Source organism: Monodelphis domestica, chromosome 2 (assembly GCF_027887165.1).
Source record: "Monodelphis domestica isolate mMonDom1 chromosome 2, mMonDom1.pri, whole genome shotgun sequence".
NCBI classification, from domain to species: Eukaryota; Metazoa; Chordata; class Mammalia; order Didelphimorphia; family Didelphidae; genus Monodelphis; species Monodelphis domestica.
This window is the reverse complement of record NC_077228.1, coordinates 319,062,451-319,086,863: the sequence shown is the minus strand read 5'-3', so window position 1 is coordinate 319,086,863 and position 24,413 is coordinate 319,062,451. Positions and strand designations below refer to the sequence as shown.

At 34.8% G+C, this 24,413-nt stretch overlaps 1 protein-coding gene and 1 long non-coding RNA gene across 8 annotated transcripts in view; one reads left to right on the top strand and one right to left on the bottom strand.

Annotated features, from left to right (window-relative positions):
• The window catches only part of ADGRB3 (adhesion G protein-coupled receptor B3), a 954,807-nt gene that overhangs the window by 111,904 nt on the left and 818,490 nt on the right, over positions 1-24,413 (bottom strand). The window lies entirely within an intron of this gene.
• The window catches only part of LOC130457402 (uncharacterized), a 238,001-nt gene that overhangs the window by 163,155 nt on the left and 50,433 nt on the right, over positions 1-24,413 (top strand). Inside the window, exon 4 of one of the 4 annotated variants that reach the window (XR_008916588.1) lies at positions 15,606-16,030. The exons of 1 other annotated variant lie outside the window; for it this stretch is intronic. This is a non-coding gene — a long non-coding RNA (uncharacterized LOC130457402). Of the gene's footprint in view, positions 1-286; positions 835-15,605; positions 16,031-24,413 lie in introns of those variants that run through there. 2 more of the 4 variants (XR_008916586.1, XR_008916585.1) reach the window with 2 other exon arrangements.

The following is a 24,413-nucleotide window of genomic DNA, read 5'->3' as shown; positions in this document are numbered from 1 at the left end:
GACATAAGCATAAATAAAAGAGATGGCTTAAATGTATCTGATTTTTCCATTGGAACTAAGACTTATAAAATTTGTTTGTAAATAAAATATTATGCTGCTTACAGTGAGGGCAAAGGGATGCCAAATCCCTTACACCTTTAGAAAGGTAAGTTAAGATGCCTGAGAACTGAACCCTTTTACAGCCAGCAATAATTCTTCTAAAGCAAATAAAAAAGTGAATAATTCCAGACCTAGTACTTGGGTTTTATCTTCATTATGTAAGTGCCATATGTGTTCTTATTTTAAGAGTGAGCAATACACTGCCCTTGAAGAATGACATGTGAATAAATCTAATGTGGGAAGTGTCAGAAGAGTTTGAAAAACCAAACAGCTGCAGCTCAAGAGACCCTAAATTAAGTAAAGTACATCACTTAATTGATCTTCATGTCCCTTTCTCATTTCTCTCCCCTTTCCTTCCCCTGCCCTTCTCTTTCCCCCTCATTTCTCCCCTCCTCTCTATTCTTTTATCATCTTTTCTCCTCTCCTCTCCATTCCCCTCCTTTCTTCCTGATGTGCTGTAGAAGTAATGCCACTCCTTTCTCTCCCATCTGTGCTTTTTACCTCAGTACTACACATGAAAATATATTTAAAATTAAAGAAAAAATATGACAAAAAATTCTTTGGGGAGCCAACTGGTTGGTGAGAAATATAAAATTAGCACTAAACTTTTTATACCTCACATTCTCTCTGAGCCTATGGACATGAGCTTAATTTACTTCAGATGGATTCCCAGAAACGATAAACCTAACCTCACATATTCTTTTTATTCCTTGACAAAAATCCACCCAGTAAACAGTTAGAGAGGTATTTAGCACGTCTTAATCTCTGTCTGATTCTCATCTTTTCAACAACAACTTATTCAGGGAGTCTCTGGGAAACCAAGTCGCATACAATGGGTTTCTTTGTTTCATGTATCAACTGTTCTGAAGATGAAGAAAGGAGACTAAGGGGTGCTCTAGGGTGCAGTTAGCAACCTCAGACTGTATTAAAACTAGGTTCAAAAAGCAGGTATTTCCAGCAGATTACTCCCTGGGTCACAATTATGGATTCTATGATCCCTGGAAAAATGTCAGCCATGGGGTTAGAAAGGGCTTTCGTACAGGGGTACCTCCATGAAGAAATAGCAGTGGATATACAATTTTCTTTCAGATTCTGAAATGGGGTTGGGGTGGGAAGGAAGGCAGGCTGTTTTAGGTTAGACTCCCTAGTAAATGGGAAAATTACTTAATTCTAATAACTGATGCTGGGATTTGGAGAAATGAATTATAAAGAGGAATTAAGAAAGGGAACAGATGGCCCATGGAGACTTACTAGAAGATGGCCATAGGCCCAGGGGACCAAAGTGGCCTAACCAGGCAGTTTACTGAATTAATTCCTCTATCATCTCCTTCTAGTCAGACTGTGCTTAGATGAGCCCAAACAAATAAAGGTTCAAAGGATTTCTGAGCAGAAGGAGACCCACTCTTCATTTAAAAATCATTTTGATATTTTACAAGTTTACTTCCTTATATCTCATGTGAATCCCTGAGCTAATTTTCCTCTTGTCAGCACACACTTTAACTGATGAGTAGGCAGTGTGGCCTGGAGAAAAGAAACAGGACTTGGATTCAAATCTTGATTCTGACACTCAGTAGGCCTGTGTCTGTGTGCAAGTCACCTAAATGGATCTCAGTCTCTTTTCATTTATAAAATATGGGCAATTATATTTGTAGTAGCTGCTTCTCAGGATTGCCAAGAGGCTTAAATATCTGAGATAATATATGTAAAGGACCTTGCCTACTATTATTATTATTATTATATACATATGTTATACAATGTATATTAGTTATTATTATTGTTAGTCATTATTATTTTTGAGACTAGATCTTCCTCTCCTATCTTGTTTGGGAGCACAGAAGCCACTGACCAGTCTGAGCTCCCTGCTGATGGGCAAAGAAGCTAGACTTAGCCACCTCATTGGCTTTTAAGTCTTACTGTAGCTCAGAACACCTGAAATCAAGTAATCTGCTGTCTTTAGCTTCCCTTAGTAGTAGGGATTATATGTGTGAGCCATCATCAATGGCAATAACTAATCAATTAATCAATAATTAATCTGGCCCCAGTTGTTATTACTGTCGTTCTCAGTTGGTAATTTTGTAATATAATACTTTCCAATAAACTTCATTTGTAAACTTTGGTTTAAAGTTTCAATGAAAGTCAGTATAGATTAGTGGATAGAATACTGATCTTACACTCAGGAAGATCTAGATCCTGCCTCAGATACATAATAACTGCATGATGATGGAAAGTCACTTAATCTTCAAGTTTTTCACAAGCCAAGATTGCTGCCTCACTAGCTTTTCCTTCACTCCCTCCCCATAAAAAGAAAAATAGTTTCTACTAAGGTAATACTTTAAAGCCTACTGAAAAACAAAACAAAACAAAACAAAAGCCCACTAAAGACAAAGTTCAAGCTTATTTTGAACTTATTTCAGATTCTTTCATTTTTTGTTATTTTTTCTTTTCCTGTTTTTTTTTTCAGAATTAATAATGACTTCCGTAAGATGATATTTTGACTCTTAAATAAGGTTGATATAGTAATACATAGTAGGATGCAGGCTCCTTTCCACAGCTTTTCTCTCTGATTGGACACACACAGACCTAAACACACACATATCCATGTCTATCTTTATATATCTAAGTACATACCCAGATATATTTTTATCATGTTTAAATTAATAAAATAAAATCATATGATTACAAAGGATACAAAAGATGGCTAGAAATAAATATATATTTCTCTCAGCAAGTCTACCATATGCCTTTGATGACCATATTCACATATGGCCATATCCTCTGAAATGAAAGACATGTAATATTTGAACATATTTGGAATTTGAAACGGTTTTTGCACTAATGAGCGAAATAAAGGCAGAGATTTTAAAATCAAACAAACAAGTGGAAGTGATCACAGGTGTCTGAGCAAGGACCATACTACCTTTCCTTGATGAAGAAATGAACTGTGCTTTGTGTGAGTGTGCTTATGGTTTGTGCATGTGAGTGCTGTTTGTGTCTCTATATATTTATTCTGCTATTTTTATCTATAGAGATGTACACTGTTATATACTTATGTTCATATCTATAATATCTATCTTTCTGTTATCAATGTCTGTCTGTCTGTCTGTCTATCTGTCTGTCTGTCTGTCTGTCTGTCTGTCTGTCTGTCTATCTATCTATCTTTATCTAACTGTTAATGCCTAGTGTTAAAGAAAATCAATCGAGCCCTGAACAGGTATATATGATCACATCTGTTTATCTGAATTAAAGTCTCCATCCATATATTTCTTTCTCATCAGCAGTGTTTCAATTTCTAAGTATGTTTGAATATTGAATGTCTTACATTTAACAGGGCCTGGTTATATATTAACAATTCTTGTCTAAGGCATGGAGTAGACTTGGGGGGAAGAAGGACATCTCTATTTTTACTCATCTTTGTTTTCCTTTGTAATCCTGCACTTTTTGATTAATTTAAAACATTATTCTAATAATGGGTCCATAGGCTTCACCAGTCCACCAAAGGGGCCCATGGCATACAAAAGATTATCCCATGATATGTGAGTGGTTAAGTAACTTTCCTTTTCCAAGTAACTTTTCCAATATCTCCAGATATTGCATTAGAAGAAAGATTTGAGCCCAGGTTATCCTGACTCTGTAACCAGACCACTATCCAATGACCCTCACAGCCTCAGATGAGTCTTATTTAGGCTAAGAAATGATTTTTTTTCTATTGGAGAGGACTAGAAATAGAATTCTATTACTTTAATTCGCTAATAGCTTTTTTTCTTCTAGAATGTAAGCTTCTGAATTTTTAGCACATATAAAACATTTCAAGGGTTAACACTTTGACAGCTCCATGATAAGCCTTGTTACTAATTATTTTAGAACTAGGATTACAGCAACTTCTGCTTGGTGAGATTGCTACTTTCCTGTTTCTGTCACTCCCTTCTGTAATTAACCTTGCTATTCTTAGCTGCAAGCCACAGATCCCGTGCCAAGCTTCTCCAGGATTCTATCTTAGATTTGAATGGCCAGTTACTATCTGACTTTCTCCTGGCAAAAGGTCTATAATCATTGAGGAACATTAATGATGAGCATGGTTTAGCCCACCCCACCCCCTTCACGCTTATAATTAACTCAATTAATCCACTGAGAACCCAGCAGCTTACTCTGAAACAGGTTCTTGAGATCTCTCCTCTAACATGATCAGGTCCCAAATCATGTATCAGCTGCCTGCTGAGAAACTCATCCTTTCACTAGGAAAATTCAGTGCTTCTGCAGATTTTTAACAGGTTTCTTTCTTTTCTCTCCATTTTCAAGGCTGCATGCACTGGAGAGAAGATGAGATGCTTCTCTGATAGCTTTTCCATACTTTGACGTATATCATTGCATTATGCCAATCATGTGTGACACGTTGGCAAACGAGATGCCACAGAACACAATGTGATTAGTCAGTGATGGACATGAATAAAAAGACAGAATTTAAAGGCAAAGGGGCCAGCTTTCTGTTCCCATGCAGCTTAGTCAATTGCTTCACAGTGTGGTGAAACTGCATTATTATATGTGCCGACTTCCCACAAATCAAGCATTTTTTTGGACCAATTTGTAATCCCCATGAACACGGAGATAAAGCTTCCTCTGGGCCTCACAGAAATGCAAATGCCACTCAGATAAACCATAGGAGAGAAGGCAATGTAATCAGGGTTCCCTGATTAAACACATGAGCTCAGAAGGTAAGAGTGCAGCATTCCATATGTCTGCAGAGGAAAGGAAGAAACTTTCTGAAGGAATCTACATTTCTAAAGGACTTGGAATAAAAATCAGTAAGTAGTGAGAATGAAAGCTTTGGCCCTATCAGTCACAATACACAAAAGAGCCAGGGATCTTTAGCTTAGCCACTGTGAAACCACTCTGGCTGGCATGCTGTTCTGCTACTATGCTATGCTCCTTGGTTGGCTGGATAAGCGCTCCTAAAGTACAGACCTTAAAAGAATCTCAGATTGGAAAGCGTCCTTAAAAATCACCCAGTCCAACTCAGCCTAGTTATACCTTGAAAGCATTCCCTGCATAACGTCCTAACAGATGGTCATTCTACCTCTGACTGAACACTTCCAGTGCCAAGAAACTCATCACTTCACAAAACAGCTCATTCCACTCTTGGATGATGTTGATAATTAGGAAGGTCTTTATTTTGAATTAACATCTGAGTCCTTGTAACTTCTGTCTTAACTACTGGTCATAATTTTGTCTTCTGGAGCTAAAATATCAATTCTTTTCTTCTACATCATAGTCCTTTAATCAATTGTAGGGAAATAGCTATCAGGTCTTTTCTGTATTTTTTCTGTTATGTCACAAATCTCTCTAGCTCTTCTGCCTAATCCTCATATAGATAGATAGCAGAGCACAGACGATAAAGAACTAGGTTCAAGTTCAGCTTTCAACACCAACTGACTTTTTGATTCTAGGAAAGATTTAACTTCTCAATGACTCCAAGAAATACCTTAAAGTTCTTAATATGTTTTTGTTGTTGTTGTTATAGATTCTTGGCAATCTGGTAAAACCCACAGACACTTTTCTCTGAATAATGTTTTTAACTGCAAAAAAATTAAAACAAATAGGAATACAAAGGAAACCAATCGTAATGAAAGTTTTTAAAATGTTAAAAATAGCATAATAGCTTAAGAACTCCTAACCTAAGATATTTGTACATCTGCATTTGCAGAAGAGAGGTATTTATACTACTCAAATCACAGGTATAAACCAAAAGAAGAAATAAATTCCTTTTATGGCATAGTTTTAAGTTTCCTTGCATTTTGTGTTCTTCTTCTGGATTTGCCACAGTTAGTCAATCCCTTTCTTAAATGTATCACCTCAAACTGAACATATTATTCCAGGAATCATCTGACCTGTGTAGAGTACAATTATTTCCTTCTTTGTTCTAGACATTACTTTTAGGGGAGGGTGGGAGGTCTCTGTTGCTGGGACTCAAGGAGCTTTGAAGAATTGGATAGATTAGTCAATACTTAATGTAATGGGATTTTTTTCTGGCATGTTTGAAGGAAAGGAATTTGGAATAATTTGGGATGCCACAGGGAGAACAGAAAGATGAGACAGGAATAACAAGGGAAGAATACTACGTATTCAGTAGCTCACTGATCAATCCATCTCTATGTATAGAGGCTAGGACTAATTTCTCCATACTAGAATGGTTTGATTTCTCCACAAAACTCCAGTGCTAACACCAAAGTAGTCCTAAGAAGGGATAAAAGGTAAAGTATTCAAAAGAGATGTTGCCAGGGAGTCTCAGGCATGATAATCCTTAGACCAAAGCAGGGAGAAAGAGTCTATCATGTTCTAGAATCTTTTTGAATGCCATGGATATAGGTAGAGTGGATAGGCTTCCCATAGACCCCTTCTCTGAGCATTTTTAAGGGCCTGAAATATAATGTATAGAATTACAAAGGAAACCAAAGGTTAATGAAAATAAAGATTTATTTTTTCCCATTCAAGTTCACAAATCCCCTGAAATCTATTTATGGACCCCTGGTTAAGAAACCTTGGTTTGGCAAGATGCTGCTCCACAGCTAGGCCCAACATTGCACCAAATTCTTACTGGGATCCTAGGTCCATATTTACTTTATGCCCTGGGATCAGGGCAGCTCATGTATTATAGAGGAAGGGATGAGTCCAGCTTAGGCGAATCTAATTGGTTTCATCTCTCATTCACAGACAAGAAGGTATAAGTCAGCCAGGAAAATGAGTGTTGAACCTAGGAATTTTTAGACATAAAAGTTCTAAGTACATAGTATTTTTTAAGGGAAGCAGAAGAGGAGGGAAGGGCTGCCAGTGATGAAGAGGAGAATGTGGTTAGGGCCACATAGATGGTACAAAAGAGAAAAACTAGGCAACCAGAATACATAACTTTCTCTAAGTGGATACAACTTGTATTCAAAAAAGTTTTAGTCTGCTCACATTTATCACATCCATTCACACCATGCTGTCAATTTGTATCAAAGTAGAAATCAATTAAAATCCCATAGTCTTAATGTGAACTATTAAGTCAGGTCTCATGTACCCTAAATCTGGCTCTCATTCATGACTTCACATTATTAATCCCTTTTAATTAATCATACTAAATTAATACCACATGCTCAGACTTAATCTTTTTGTGCCTTAATTTTCTGGTCATATAATGCCAACTCTCTTACCCATATACAAATTTGATAAGCTTGTTTTCTCTAATGAGAATAGTTGTAAAAAAAAAGTGATCACATTGTCTGTCACATAGTAGGTTCTAATTGTTTATTCCTTCTTTTTTCCCCCTTTCTCTCATATTCATTGGGGAATTCAAAGTTCTTTCTATATTCAGTAAGTAAATTTTTTGAATAACACAAAACTGAGGATATATCTCTTTAGAATGCCAAAAAAATACTTAGGTTGACACCAATCCATTTGTTGATTGGCAAATTTTTATCATGGCAGATTATTTATTTACTAATCCAGATGACAATCCCCGCCTTTTTAAATCTTGCCCCAGCCAAACTGATCTAGAGTAATTTTGTAAGAGGTTTTGTTAATGTCCAGATAAATAATTTAAATTATTTTTCTCTAATCTATTAGTATACTAACATTGCCAAAAACATAACTGATTATTCATTCAGTCAACAAATATTTGTTAAATGACTACTATATCTAGGATATTACACTTATTTGATATTTTGGTTTGGAAAGATTTATTCTTAGGTATCTTTGATGGATCCTTGTACTACCTTTACAAGTTCTACTTTCTTATACATTTATAGGAATGCAACAGTGATCCACAGGACAGATTTCATGTGAAAGCATATGGTGTAACAAAAAAGGATGATTTTTCTGCTTCAAAATTCTTCCTCATCAATCTGCTATGAAATTGTCTTTGCTACCATTTTTTTTCTGAAAAGTCAAAGAGTTGGTATTTTTCCTCTGAATTAAATAACAAAAACAAGACTATTATTTTCAGAAGGCTCTGCAATTTCCTATTGTTTTGTCCTCATGTAGACCCCCCTAAAACTATTCTTAAGTTTCTTAATGATGTTGAGATCTTCATTCCTTTTTTTTTTTCCTATTCTACAGCTCCAGTTTGGGCTTCACTTCTTTCTCCACCTGATTTTGTCCCAAATGATTATCTCTTTCAATCATGCTCTCCCTTCCAGCATTTAACAAGCATTTCAGTAAACACTTTCACATAATTTCTCTTTTTGCTTCAGAGGATTATCAAATTTGGAATTGGAAGGTGCTTCTGAAATTATAATGTTCATTCAATATTATAAATTATATTTTCCAATTATCTTAATTAAGGATAAGGAAATTCAGGATCATAGAAATTAAGTCACTTGCTCAATTTTACAGAGTAGCAGAGAAAGGAATCAAACTCAAGTTCTCAAATTCTAAATACTTTTCTATTTCTGTTGACTACACCATTATATTTCTCATACTCTAGCTGTTAAATAATGCTGGAGAAAAAACAAGAAATCATGCTTTGAGGAACAGCTAAATGTATCATTGTACAAGTATGGAATGAAACATTATAGTTTTATAAGCAATGAAGAAAGGGATAGATTCAAAGAAACTTGGGAAGACTTCCATGGATGGATGAAAAGTTAAATGAACAGAACTAGAAAAATAATTTATGATGACATTTTAAATAAAAACAAGTTTTGAAAGAAAAAAATTAATAATGACAATCTATGAAATGAGCAAAAGAATGATTTTATAACATATCCGCCTTCTAACAGATGAAATAGACATGAGTTGTAGAATAATACACACATATGATGTCATGTCAAACATGCCAAATTTATATTTATTTTGTTTTTGTTTTTCTATGCTTATTTCTTACAGGGATTTAAAAAAATACAAGTGGTATTTGAGAGGGAAAATAGTACTGATATAAAAAAGGGGAAATTAGGTCACTGAAGGATATAAAAACAGAGAAGCGAACAGAAGGAAACACTAAAAATCAGTACAGCTTTAAACTAATATGATTTTATGCTTTTAAAAAGGCAAGCTGTTTGTAATGTCGATTCATAGTTTTATGTATATACAATTCTTTTTATTTTTTGCCTTGCATACAGAAATGCACATGTTAATTGGTGTATGTCAAGTATAGAGTAACACAAAATAGAAAATCTTAAAATGAAAAAAATATCTCCATTGTGGGTGCTCACTATAGCACAACAATTCTCTAATCCACCCTTCTCACATTTTTTACAATAAATTCCATATCTTCTTCTCTCTCCTTAAGTTCCCCAATGCCATTTTCATTTTCAGTAGATGACCTTTAATTCAGGAAATTCAACAATATTTATCAAATGTCGACTTTGTAAAGAGGTGCCTAATGAGGGGGACATAGTTTAGGTAAGGCATACACACTATGGTGAAGCACATTAGAAAGGTAAAACATAAAGTGATTTTCTGTAGGAGAAGGTTGATACCAGCCATCCACAAAAGGTTTCAGGGAGGAGGTAGCATCTGAATTGAAATCTAAAAAGATATATAGGAATTCAACAGAAGAATAGAAGGATTTAAAAGAATCCAGAGAAAGGCTAAGTAGAATTAAATAGTTGTAAAGTCTACATGATGTGATCTCAGGAAGCACAAGAAAGTCTCAGCAATACAATTTTGGAGATAAAAAGGCTTCCATTTGTGATGTGTGCTATAGCAGGGAATTTTTTAGATGAGAGTTGGATCATTTTATTAAGCGCTCATCAAATACTAAGCACTGTTCTAGGCTCTGGGAATTCAAATGCAAAGAATGAAATAATGCCTACCCCTTAGGAACTGGTATTAAGTGATTCTATGATATTCCAGGCATGGGGAGCACAGAGAGAGAGCAAAGGCAGAGACAGGAAAGTATACTTTGTAGTAGAGATAATGCTTCTTGTTTTATTAAGAAGATTGAAGACATTACAGGTAAGTTCCTTCAACTCTACCTCCAGATACACTCAGACTCTTGATATACTAGTATATCCTTCCTTCATTTCAATCTCAGAAGATAATTCACTTTCTTCCTTGTTAAACTAAATTTTTCAACTTGTGTCTTCATTTCCACCAGTACTAAACACTTCAATTGTCAATCTTTCAATTTCTAAACTCTCTTTCTCTAATAAATCCTTCCATTGATCTACAACCAGTATTAGGTCTTCCTTACATTACTGACAACAACAAGACATTATTCCTGTGACTCTATTATGTCATCTCCCTTCTCCTCTTAATCAAAACCCCAGAACATATTACTAGTCTATAGTCCCTGTTTACATTTATTTATCTGCAATTATCTCCACAAACTCTATTTTTTATTACCAAATGAAGCTAATTTCTTCAAGTTTATCCTTGAACTTTTTTTTTCTCTTCAAGCTTTTAATCATAAAACTTAAGGGCTTTTTTTGATATTTATCCTCCTTGACCCATTTTATTAATTTATAACATCAATCACCTGTCTCTTTTTGATATTCTCTTTACTCGACTTGTGTGACTCAATATTTTTATGGTTCTCCTCTCTGACCATTCTTTCTTTACTCTCTTACCTGATTCTCTATTATCCTCCTAACTGTCCTTGGCTAACTAGTCTTCTCTCTTTATGCTATCTTTTTGTGATCCCATCAATTCCCTTTGTTTCAAATACCATTGTCTATTAAATATCTTTACCTGGCTTTCCTATTAGATAAAAAACTGAAATTACAATTATCCCCATAAAGCTCAAGCTTCTTTCTATCTTCTCTAATTTTGTTTCTTTCTAGTTATACAGATTCAAAAATTCATACTTATATTTGGCTTTTTAATCTTTCTCATCCCCATTCAATCCATTACTATACATGATCAACTCTATTGTTTTAACATCTCTGGAAAATATCCTTTCTTTTCCACTCATATTGCTATCATTCTAGTTCAGGCCCCTTGCCATTTTTCACTGAGATTATTGTAATAACTTCATATCTTGTCTTTCTTTTTCTAGTTCCCTCACTTTTCTAATATGCTCTTCATTCCGTAGACAAAACAATCTTACTAAAACAAAGGTTGCTTTATTCAAAAAAAACTCCAAAATTTCAAATTATCTGATGAAAAAAACCTCTGGTAGAATTCAAAGCCCATTTCAATTGAATATTATACTTTCTTTTCAACCTTATCTCATTTTTAATGCCCTAGCTAGTCTGAACTACTCACCATTCCTTATTTATATTCTATTCTATCTTCTCCAGAGACATTGGCTTGTGCCAACTCCTGGATTTTCAGTAGATTCCTGTTGATACCTATGTAGCAATATCCTTTCTTTCCCATTAAGGCATTACTCATTTTCTACCTTCATAAAGCTTTTACTAATCTTTTATCCCCTAGCTAGAAGTCAACCTTCATTTGTTCATTTTCCAAAAGATTTTCCTAAATTCTTGTGAACTGATCTCCTAATTTATATTAAAGTTATTGGTAAAACTACCTTATTTCCCCAACTAGAGTATAAACTCCTCAAGATCAAGGATTATATGTTTTTATTTTCTATGTATCCCTAGCCCATAGCACAATGACTTGAATATGTATTTTTTGTTCTTAATTATTACTTCATTGGCGTGGGGAAATTCCTATGAGAAAATGCTTTCAATTTGGATTAGCATCTATTTGGAATTTATAGCTTTAAGAGAGTTTAGAGGATTCTATGAAGTGACTTGCCCCAGGTCAAAGAGCCACTATATTGTATTTCAGTCATTGCACTTGAATGCAGATCCTATTGACTTTATACTCAGCCTCTGAGTTGTACATAGCAGTTTTTTAACAAGAGTGCTAAACTGGATTTTCCCCATTCATTATTCACTAAATGTACAAAGAAAGTGAGCCATAATGGGCCTTTAGCCTCCATTTTCAGTGGGAGACTGAAAGGAGCTGCCTGACTTTTTCTTCATCTGGGAAGTTATCAGGAGGATGCTTAGAGAGTGAAGATGCTTTAGATTCAGCATGGGACACTTTCAAATACTGATTAATAACTTAGAGAATCTGAAGGGGAAAGTGGAAATGACAAATAGAAGAGGGGAAAAAAAAGTCCCAAATGACCTAAAGAACATACTCAAACCTCAAACTATTTTCCTTAATTGTCAATATGAAATGTTCAAAAAATAAAAACAGAACTCCAGAGTGCTCTATATACTTGTACCAAATGCCTAGAATGCTGAAGGAATTGAAATGACATTTAATAGGAAAAGGCTTAGTGTTCTCTATACCCAACTTCATGCATTATAGGTACTTGATAAATATTAAATTAAATAAAATCACCAAAGTCAGGGCTAAGCTCTTCAGAGGTTCAAAAATTCAACAGCTAATGATTTATATGTTTGGCAGCACTGGAATTACGTAGAAATAGAATTCCTGGGAGAATTTGAGGCTTTTGCAAAGGAGCAGACAGTCCAATTTTTTTGCTCTTTGAATTTTTCTTTTACCTTTAAAATGGGATGCTTCCAAACCAATATTTAATCTGAGGCCATGGCTGCTTTAACTGGGACTTGTTTTTGAATATGTTTATCCAAACTCCCAATTTGAAAGGAATCCAATATTCTCACAGTGATATAATATTTTTGATGGTAACACAGCTGCATTCTTCACTTGGACCAGGATCTCTAAGTTGGCAGACCCTTCTCTGGCCTTGTACACATACTGTTGATTCCACTCTTACTTTGCCAGGCCCAGTCTTTCTGCATCTGTGATCTTTGCCATAATGTTCTTTGCCCAATATGCTAATTGAGATAGGATAGGTTATAGTAGTGAATAAGACATATGTAAGCAAAGTCTTTGGACCACTACAAAGATGTGAGAAATGAGCATACCAAAATAGCCAAACACAATGGGTAGTAAATAATCACTACTCATATTCCTATAACACCCTTTACTTTGCAAAATGATTTCTTCACAAACTCCCCAAGAGTAGTGCAAGTTTATCATCCCCTTTTTTATAGGGATTGAAAAATCACAGAAGTTAGGTGAGTATCCTACCATCGTGTGGCTAGTAAATATCAGCATAGACAACTGAAACCAATATGGTGCCCTGATAGGAAGGGTGGTCCTGGAGTGAGAAAACCTTGGTTCAAATCCTACTTCTGACATTTAATGTCTATTTGGCCTTGGGAAAATAACAGTGTACCTCAGCTTCAGTTGTTTCAGGTGTAAAATGGAGGGTATGAACCAAATGGACTGTTTTTGGAAATTCTTAAATATCATGAAACCATTTGACAACAATTAAGTACCAACTACATCAGAAAACTGCCAAAAAAAAAAAGATCAGCATAGGCTGGAATGGTCCATTGGGAATTCATAGAAAAGGCAGAATTTTAAATGGGCTTTTAAGGATGAGAAGGACTCACATAGGCAAAGAAGAGAATTAGGGAAGATTTCAGATAATAGCATGAGCAAAGTTAAGGAAGTGGGAATGGATATATCAGAGATGGGTGACTGAGAAAACTCGCCTAACTGAAGCCAATGGTTCACAGTAGAGAAGAAACAATGGGAGAGGTAGCAAGATTTGAAGAATGAAGCTAGCCTATGGAAATCCTTGAAACCCAGGCAGAAAGCTAAATAATGAAAAAGAGAAAGAGAATAATGAATCTAGATTCCTGAGCAGGAGAATGACATACTGTAAGTAAAAATCCATGAGGGGAGGGGTTATTTCTAGGGTAACTCTATTAATCTAAAGATGATAAAACTAGGCCCTAAAAGTATAAATAACTAGTTTAAGTTCATATGGATATTAAGTGATAGAGCTAGGATTTGAACTAATTTCCTTTGCTTCGAAATACAAATCTTTTGCAACGTGCTGTAGGTGCTAGAGCTTTTCTCTTTCTTATTGCCTTCCTTTCCCCTAACACTGGGTATTGCACATAAAAGGCATTTAATAAATGTTTGTTGTTGAAGTGAATTGAATTTTAAAAGCTATTTTGTGAAGATTATCCCTGTAGTGGTACACAGTATAGGATGGGTAGAAACAGGCATATTCCTTTGGAGGTTATTACAGTAACCTATATTTAAAGTGATCTGGGTTAGATAAAAGTAGATTTAGAGTTCTAAGTTCTTCAGAGCAACAAGGGCTTTGACTCAGGACACCAAATAGTATCTCAAGGCACCAGCACCTGCTTAGCCCTGTGTTACCTTAATATTGGTTCATGGATCAGATTAAATTTTAAGAATCATAAGGTAGAGGTATTTCTATTTTTACTTGTCTTTCAGTTTTTCAAGAACTTGTTGAATTAGGTTTCCTTTCTCTGAATTGTCCTTATAGGACATGACTATACAGATGAAAGATCTTAAATATGAATAAATGAAAAGCATTTATTTATTTATATGTATGAATATGAATGAATGAAAATGCATTTATTAAGCATGTGCCAGTGATTTGCTCTTGGTAGGCCAGATTTGTGCAGACTCTTATAAAACCAGGTCTTTACTGCCCTGCCTAACTCATTCCTTTTTGCCTCCTCATCCCCATATCTGTTTTCCAGGATTTGGCCTTCAGTTCAGGGTGTTTTTACTATGAATCTTTGTAAATATGAAACTCTCTGAAACTTTCCATTACACTGATCATATATGTCTTAACTCACCTACTTAAACAATAAATTCTTTGAGAGTAGGAACTTGGACTTATTTATATTATATCTTTAAGTACTCAACAGCATACCACATACCACACTTAATAAATGCTGAGTGAGTTATTCGGTCATCTCTTCTGCAGCACAAACTTCCAGTCAGTAAATCTTAATGGTCTACCTGGGAAATCTTATTGCTTTCCAAAGGCACTTATAATCACCCTCAATCTTCTTGACTTATTTTCCCTACAAAAAAGTTGCATTTCTCATATTTTCTCTTTTTTTAAAATTTTATTTAATTAGTTAATTTAAAATATTTTTTCGTGGTTACAAGATTCATGTTCTTTCCCTCCCCTCCCACCAATCCCCTCCTGTAGCTGTTGCACAATTCCTCTGGGTTTTATATTTTCTCTTTTAAAGTCAGTTTCATTTGTTAAATTGAATCTTGATTTACTGCCCATTTCCTAACCTTTAGAGTTTTTCTGATAAATTCCCTGACCCCACCACTGATCCCTATAACACCCCAAAAGGCCATTTATTCACACCACCTCCTGTCCTCTGTGTGAGGAACTGAAAGCAGGGGAAAAAAGACCTAATATTGGTCACAGATCACAGTGACTAGTAACTTTGAAGATGCACTATCAGTCACTTGTCAGGCGAGGTGACAGTGCTCATCTCCAAGTGAACTCCAGTTGTTTCTGAGGGCACCATAATAGAGAATGCTATCCTTTAGCTTATATTTCCACTCCTTTTAGAGAGTTTCAGAGCAAAACACCCTGAACTGAAGGGTTGCTAAGAAGCAATTACCAATTGGTAAAGGGAAGAAGACTTTTGACGTAGTTTTCTGGGATGCCTTCATGCGGAATTGCACAGAGGCTTTGCTCACCCAGGCCTGCAGTCTTAATTCTGACAGTCTGGTGTTTTCTGCAATTCCAGAGGAGTATAACGAGAAGCCAGATGCCAGTAGTCAAGCAAGTCAAGCTGAAAGCGATGTTTCTAGGCTCTGACCTTTCCCATGAAAGCAACAGGAATCAACTATTTTCATTACTTAAAGGAATCTAAAGAGGAGTTTGTCTATAGCTGTGGAAATAGAGGTGAAGTATGAAGAATGATGTGATTACTCTGTGTGCACCCTATGAAGCCAAATGGGTAGGAATTCCCCCTTCTGTGAAATTGACTTTTAGTAAAGTAATTTAATCTACATATAAAAGATAAATCTACCCAATGAAAAATACAGACTGAAAATATTTGTATTTTTGATAAATCAGACTCCAATATAGAATGTTAGTATGCTGATGTCCACACATGTATTTGTACATCAACACACTCACAAATTTACACCCCCAAAGAATGATATCTATTAAATATAATGGCTTATGTTCTGCCCCTATCGATTATAATAATGAAAGCTCTTGGGGTGAAGAGTACACAATCCTTTATTCTCTGTTCTTAGGGATGGGGACATGGAATATAGTTTTCCCTGTCAGCAAGAAACTTGGAAAGGATTCCTTTTCTTGGTATCTGGGATAGTCTGACTTCTCACCTGTGAGCTGCAGGATGAAACTGGGTCATAATGGGGTGTCCTCTAGGCAAAGGTGCCATTAGAGGGGAGTCAAATTATCTGCCTTTCCCCTAAGTATACCACTCATTGACCTGCCACAGTAGTTCAGAATTTTTTTTTCTAAAGGAGTCACTTTTTTGGATTAGGGTTCTCTATCTCCAGAAGGACATTTTAAAAATGGCAATCTGTTCTAAATAACAGTTTTAATTCATTTGTACCTATCATTAATTATCCTTGGCAGAGATACACAATTTGGGGATTAGCTAGCAAATAATCAGGCTCAGCATAATACAGACAGAAGAAAGTTCAATACTAATGGAAGAAGGGAATATGATAAAGTTTTGGAGCAGGAGGCATTATTAGGCAGGCACATGTTAGGAGACATGGAAGAGGGTAGTCACTGGTAGCTAAGGGCAACCTGAGAGCAATATATTTGGTGGAAGGGAAGTTGAAAAACAAGTTATAATGCTGATAACATTTTCTCTAGGTAAACATACTTATGCATATATGTAGAGATAACCAATATACATATAGATAGAGTTTAGACTGGTATCTTATACTATATTCGCAATAGAGTCTAAATAGATATATGACAACTATAAAAGGTTATATCCTTAAAAATAGTAAAATAAACATAGGTATTTTTCAAACCTAAGGTCAAAGAGAAAAGGTAACTTAACTAATAACCAATAAAATAAAAAGAACACAGAAACAATATTTATAATGATTACAAAATGTAAATTAAAAATTTGTAAAAAGAAATGAAATTTTGTTTAATTATACTAAATAAGTTTGCCCTCTCCTCTTCATATTTTCAGAGGTAGGTCATGAACTCCAGGTACAAAATATTCAACATATTGTCATACCATTAGACTGTGAATTCCTTAAGAGAAAGAATTATATTTTATCTTTCTTTGTAACTCCAGCACCTAGGAAAATGCCTGGTACTTAGTAGGTGCTTAATAAATGTCCATTGAGTGACAGTTGATATATATTGGAAGGCTTTGCTGAGTTGTTTCTTTAAAATATATGTTATATATACATATTTGTATTATATATACATATATATACACAAAGGATATATACACGTATATTGCTGTTGCCCTTTATACTTTAAGAAGACCAAAATGACATAATGATGAACAGGTCAATGTATATAGTGTGTCCACCTGTGAGTCAGGAAGGCTTTACCAGAGGTCAGTCACAAATAGAGGATGGTGATGACTCTAAATTTGAACATCTCATCTTTCTTTTGAGCTACTGCAATTCTGCTTTGCTCATAGAGCACAACTCCTTCTTTGATGTGGGCACACCATGCTAGATGGTTTTATGTTGGTACCTCCCATGTCTCACAATTCATACCAAAGTTATTCAGAATAACCTTATGAAATATATATTTAACCACCCAAACATACAATCACTCTCACACTCTCTCTCTCTCTCTCTCTCTCTCTCTCTCTCTCTCTCTCTCTCTCTCTCTCTCTCTCTCTCTCTCTCTCTCTCTCTCTCTCACATTCTCACATTGCTGGTAACCAAAATGGGGCAGATAAATTCATAAACGAATGAGGTGTAAAAATAAAAAAAATCTAAATAAAAATAACCAATTGTCCATTCATGAAAAAAGTCTTAGTTTATTTCTCTCATAGCTTTTAGTTATCTCATACACACTTTAAGAATTTTCCTATAATGCCTCTACTTTGTAAAGCTTCTACTTTCATGGTACCTACACATTTCTCCTTGTCAGTTACTTTTGGGTAAATTTCAAGTGTCTTTATTCCATCTAAGCAGCTTTTAAAATCAGATGGTTTAATAGTGATATATAGCCATGTGCCAAATGAATGTAATTTGGAAGAATTCCTCTTTAGAAATTTATGTGGAGAATAGAGCCAGAATCCCTTCAGGAATCTAGGAAAAGAGTGATTTCCCCCCCCTCTGTTTTCTATAATATGAGTAATCTTGGGTGTGGAGGTGATGACAAAATCCTGCACTCCATATAAACCATTATTCTAAATGACTGGCCTGATAAATAATGAATCCTTTTTATTGCTGTCAAGATATTTCCACCTTACATATTAATATTTATTTCCACTATTTGCTTGTATTTCTTTGAAAGGAGATGCTAATCATATAGATTTTTTAAGAGCCAAAAAAGTTCTTATAGAGTCATTGTCAATCAACAAACATTTATAGTGCCTACTAAATCCCAACACTATATTAAATGTTTAGACTACAAAGATAGGCAAAATCACAGAACTTTTCTTCAAGGATCTTGCATCATCCACTCACAGTAGTGAGTCTTCATATATGCAAATAAGTATATACATATAAGATATATAGGGTATAAATTTAAACTAATTTCAGAAGGAAGACAGTAGAGGTTTTTAGGGTGGGAAAAGGGACCAGGAATAGATTCTTATGGGAAGTATGACTTGAGTTATATCTTAAAGGAAGTCAGGGAAACTAAGAGGCAGATATGAGGAACCTCAAATGCAATGTAGTTTGAAGATGAAATATTGGGCATTAGGATGGGAAGACAGGCTAGCATAATTGGACTCTAGAATACAGAAGAGGGTATGTGCAAGAAGACTGAAAAGACAGGTAAGGGGACGATTGAGAAGGACTTTAAATGCCAACCAGAGAAATCTATATTTGGTCCTGAAGATAACAGAGAGTCATTGTAGTTTTTTGTATGTGTAGTGGTAAGGGTGTATGGGGATATGGTACGGCCAGACTTGCTCTTCAGAAAATAATCACATTAGGGGCAGCTAAGTATCATGGTGGATAAAGTACCACACTTGGAATCAGAGGACATATGTTCAAACTGGCCTCAGACACTTCCTAGCTGTGTGAGCCTGGGCACATCACTTAATCATATTTGTCTAGCTCTTGTGCTTCTGTCTTAGTATTGTTACTAAAACAGAAAATAAGGTGTTTTTTTTTTAAAGAAAACAAATCATTTTGGCAGTTGGTTGGAGTGAGGAGAGGTCTGAAATATGCAAACAGTTAGAAGGCTAGTAGAAAATGTGAGGTGATAAGGGCTTTTAATAGGGTGGTAGTTATGTGAGTGGAAAGCAATGAAAATAAAAGAGGGCTATTGTCACCCTCTTCCATGAGTCAGAATGGACAAACCACTAGAAAAAATTTTGGCTTCATGACTACAATAATTTTCATTGAAAAAAAATAGCTAACCTCATTATAGCTCAAAAACAAAATAATGTCATTCAATTAGATGTAAAACTCTCCTAGACTAGTGTTAATATCAAAAGGGGAAAAAAGCAGTGTAAATTTAAAAAAAGATGCTATAAAGGAAGAAGTTAATGGTTTTGATAAATAAGATCTGTGGGGTAAATATGAGCAAAAAGTTGAGAATAATATTAAAACAATAACAACAATAATAGCTAGCACTTATATAGCACTTTAAGATGTGCAGAACACTTTACAAGCATTTACAGAATCTCATTTTTTCCTCATGGCAAATCTGGCAGGTATTATTATTATCTCCATTTCACAGATGAAGAAACTGAGAAAAACAGATGTTAAGTGATTTGCTCATAGACACAAAGCTATTGTAGGAAACAATATTAGGAAAGTTGGGAAGGAGACAGTGAAGAAAGGATTCTGTTTGGTGCTTTGTTGAGTTTAAAGTGCTTAGTGGAGAGAGAGGTTAGGGCTGGATATAGATCTAGGACTGATTTACACAGAGATGATAATTATATTAAAGAGATCACCAAGCAAAATAGTATAGAGGGAAAAGGAAATAAAAAAAGGTCTAGGACAGAGCTTTGGGGATACCCATGATAATTGAATATTGCTTAGAAAAAAAGATTAAACAAAGGAAACTGAGAAAGAAGGGTCAGATAGTAGTCCTGTGTGAAACTAGTGTCATAGAAGCCCAGAGAGGAGAGAATACTATATTCAACCTTAGATGCCAGAAAGAATCTGGTTTGTTATCACAATTTTATAGCTATTTACCAAGAATGAACACCTTCTTTAAAATGGGAGGAGGCATTGTAGCACAATTGAAAGCATTGGTTTTAGAATCATAAGAAATCTAGTTTCAAAGCCTGCTATCACTTTGGACAAGTTACTTTACCTTCCTGGATCTCAGTTTCCCTATTTGTAAGAGGAAGGTCTTAGGGCTACTGCTGATATCTGAAGACACATCCATTATTTGTACATAAATATGAACAGAAGTGGGGCTGATAGCTGCTTATTAAAGTTAGAATGTCATGCTCTGTTTTGTCTATTCTACACTACATTGTACCATCACGCCACCAAGCATTCGGAAAATATGGCTTAGGAAACTTTTCTTAGTGGAAATGTATGTCCTATTTTACTGAAAAAAAAAATTGTTCATTGGTTTGTGGTTTGATTAAACAACCATGAGATAGGCTGAATTGTTTAGTTTTCTGGGTAATTTTATTCTTTTCATGAAGCTTTCATGTGAATTAATTGGCATATAGTTATATTTCAGGAGGGAATTCCAACTATCTGTAAGTGGGCCATTAGTACGATAGAAAGAGGATCCTGCTGAGCTCTCTGACTATAGTGGTAAGTTTGCATCTTCCTTGAAGTTCTTCTTTTACACATTCTTTTGTTCTTATTAATGACATTAGGGGTCTTCTTTTGACATTGTCCAGGAGAATTTACTATCCAATTAAACAACATACTTTTGTTTTTGAGCTGTAATGGGGTTAGCAATTCTGTTAAAAGAAAGTTAATGTGGCCATAAGGCCAAATTTTTTCCACTGATTTGACCATTCAGACTCAGGGAACAGAGTGACAATAGCCCTACCATGGTGAAGAATATGAGCCGAACTCTCCAGTTTTTCCTCTATACAAACTTCTTTCCTTCCACATTTAAATGGTACTGAGGAATTGTCTCAAGGAACCCAAAAGATATATTACAGAAACTGTTTTCTTGCCTTCCTCTCACTTCCCTGCTATCATCAATGTGGGGAAGAACATTTCCACTATCTCGTTAAGCACTTATCAGTAAGAAACTGTACTGGTTATAGGCAGCAGGCTTGGCATAGCAATGAGAGTCAGATGACCAGAGGAAGGAAAAAGTAGTGGGAGTCTTTTTTCTAATAGATTCACATCCCTCTCCTCAGTTGGAGATTTTGATTTGAGAAATGAGATATAGAGGAAGGTCTAGAAGGCTTGCTATATCCCTGACATGAAAATATGTGTGTATATGTATGTTTGTGTATTAAAGGTTAGTTTTAACTCAAAGAAATTGTGATTTCTTTTTCCATTGTGTTTGCATTTTAAGTTCATTGAACTATGACAAAATTAACACTTCCTTATAGGGGCTAAATTTCCAAAAATATCAGTTGTTATAAATAATATACTCTGCATTTTAATTTTGACTTTTTAACTTTGGCAAGGTATCAGCTTTGAGTGTAGAGATATCAGAACAAAGATGAAAAATAAAGCAGAAAATCAAAAAGGATCATAACTACCAATTGATAATTATCTTTTGGGAGAAATAAATAAAAAATGTCAGAATAAGTCAGAGTAGATATTGGAGTTTTTTTCAAGTAGATACATAACTGGATATAAATGTAAAAAATGGCACACCGGGCATTGCAGGATTATTGATAGGTAGCAATGGAAGAGAACTGGAAAATGGAACCTTAAAAGTAAAGACTAAGTATAATGATTTTAGAATAAAAATAAAATGTGTTATAATCTGGAAATGGGTGCTACTTCTTTTCAAAGCCCCTGAAGAACATCATATAAAACCCCTAATATATGAATTTAAAGCCACAGGAGATTCCAGAACCTGCTCATTTTATAAGTGATATAGTCAAAGCTCTGGGAGCTTTAATGATTTTCTTAAGGTCACAAAGGCAGTAAACATCAGATTTAGAATATGATCCAATTTTTCTCACTCCAGAATCCATGCCTTCTTATTTGTATAACAGACTAATGGATAGAGTTATGAATTTAGAGTTGGAAACACCTGGATTCAAATCTTACCTCAAATTCTTATTAGTTATGTGACCCTAGGTAAACTAGTTCACCTCTGAGTTGCTTTTGTTTTTTGGATTTGATGACCTCTAAAATATCTGTTATTTCTAAATATGTGATGCAGAGTTCAGTAAAGCCATTGAAACTTAGAATTGTAGATTGCTAGAAAGCTTTTTTATTACTAGATCCCAATGCTATTCACCAAAGACAGAGATGGGGGCAAATGAAAAGAGACAGAAAGGGTAAAATTAATAACATAAAGGAAGTGATCTAATTTGGGAACTATTATAGGATGACTCTAGTATCTCAGTCTTTGAAATGGATGAATTCAGACACTAATATACCACTTCTCTGCATCACAAAGAATTTACAAGAGTCCACTAAATTAACATCAGAGATGATTCAACTTTATTTTCTATGTGCTGGATGAAAGGAAGGGAATGCTACAGTAGAGGACTACTTTGACTTTTGGAGAGGCAACTGAACGGAATGTAAGAATATATCTATTGCAAAAATTAATTCAACCTGTATCCCAGATTGTCACATTTTGTACAATTTAAGAATTAATTTTGCGACAAATACTGAAAAGGTGCCACATGTTCAACTTGCCCTAAAAATTCATGAAAGTGCTTGTGAGCTTGACATTTCAATTGGTACTCTATAATTTGCTCCCTTGTTTCCTAAAAGGATATGTTCAACAGCAGGGATAATGGAAACCATAACCTGTATGCAATGGGAAACATTAGAGAAAACTAACATACCTGCCGGAAGACCTATTAAAGCACCTGAGTATTTCATGTAACAACTAAGGAAAAAGTATGTCCTATATTACAACAAATAACAAGGAACAACTCATAACTTAAAAAACAAAAGGAAAATCTTCCTGCAGACTGAGGTGGGAATTTATGAGATGGTGTCTGTAAAATAGTTTGTATTAATTTTTTAAAAGGGCACTTTTAAATGCTTTATCCTAATTCCATGGCAGCTTCCTGTAGTTATTTTATTTCCATTAATTCTATGAGTTACATTATTGTGAGTTACTTTATAAGTTTAGAAATTGATTCCATACTGAATATATATATCATGCAAATATATTATTCTGTGAATACTCTAATACTTTAACGAGTCTTTGATTTCATCATTGCAAGTATTTCCTCCCATTAGCTTCTACTGCCAAAACAAATAACATCAAAACCCAACAAAAACTCCCTCACCACCTCATGGGAAATTTTCTGGTATAAGTAGTCTTTTCATACTTCACTAGGCTATTCCTAGGATGAAAAACCTGATTAATCTGCTGGTCCATTCTTGGGTCCTTTAAATTTGGTAAAGAGATATAAATAACTTTGTATTCCTTTAACATGATCTTAGAAAATCATATCTTCAGGCCCTGATGAAACATGTTGGATTTGTCCAATACATATATAATAGAAATAGTGTTTAATATCATGGAACAATGTTCCATTTTCCCCCTAAATCAGTGGACATGGATAGTAGTGGCTGAAAATATAATGGCAAAGGTAGCAATTCTCTAAGAAATGTTTTTTCTTAAAGAATTCCACTGGCAGGCACTTGTGCTCAGAAGCATCCTATTGAAGAAAAAAAGGCAGTAGGGATAGGAACAGCAAGAAAGGGGTTAAAACATTCTCCTTTCAGAGGTCTTTCATTAGTAAATTATCTGAAAAAGTCTTTATCCTTTGGTCATTGATGGCAGATTGATTATGAAAAACCCTACTCTGGAATATAAAAGTTTTTTTTTCCTAAAAAGGACAGAAGTTGAAATTGTAGACTCGACCTAAACTATTATTACATTGAACCATTTAAAAAAAGTGACTAGTAGGATTGCATTGCATTGAAGTAATTCTATATTATAGGGTTTTCCTGTTCCATTTTATTTGAATGATTTCAAAATTGTATTTTGTCTTTATCTCAAGAGTCTACCAGTGTCTCATTCATATTAAAAAGTAATGCAGATATGTTGAATTGAATCAAACCTGTAAGATTCTATGGTTGAAGGGCATTTATATGCATTCTTAAAAAAACAGACTTGGATGATCTCTGTCCATAATTTCAACTTGTGAAGGTTGTTTAATATTATTTCTCTGTCCTCTGTGCTTTGCAACACCTACCAATTTAGTGCCATTTATGAATTTCATTAAAATGATTCTAACTCCCTCTTCCAGATGGTGTCAACTCAGTCTTCCTGA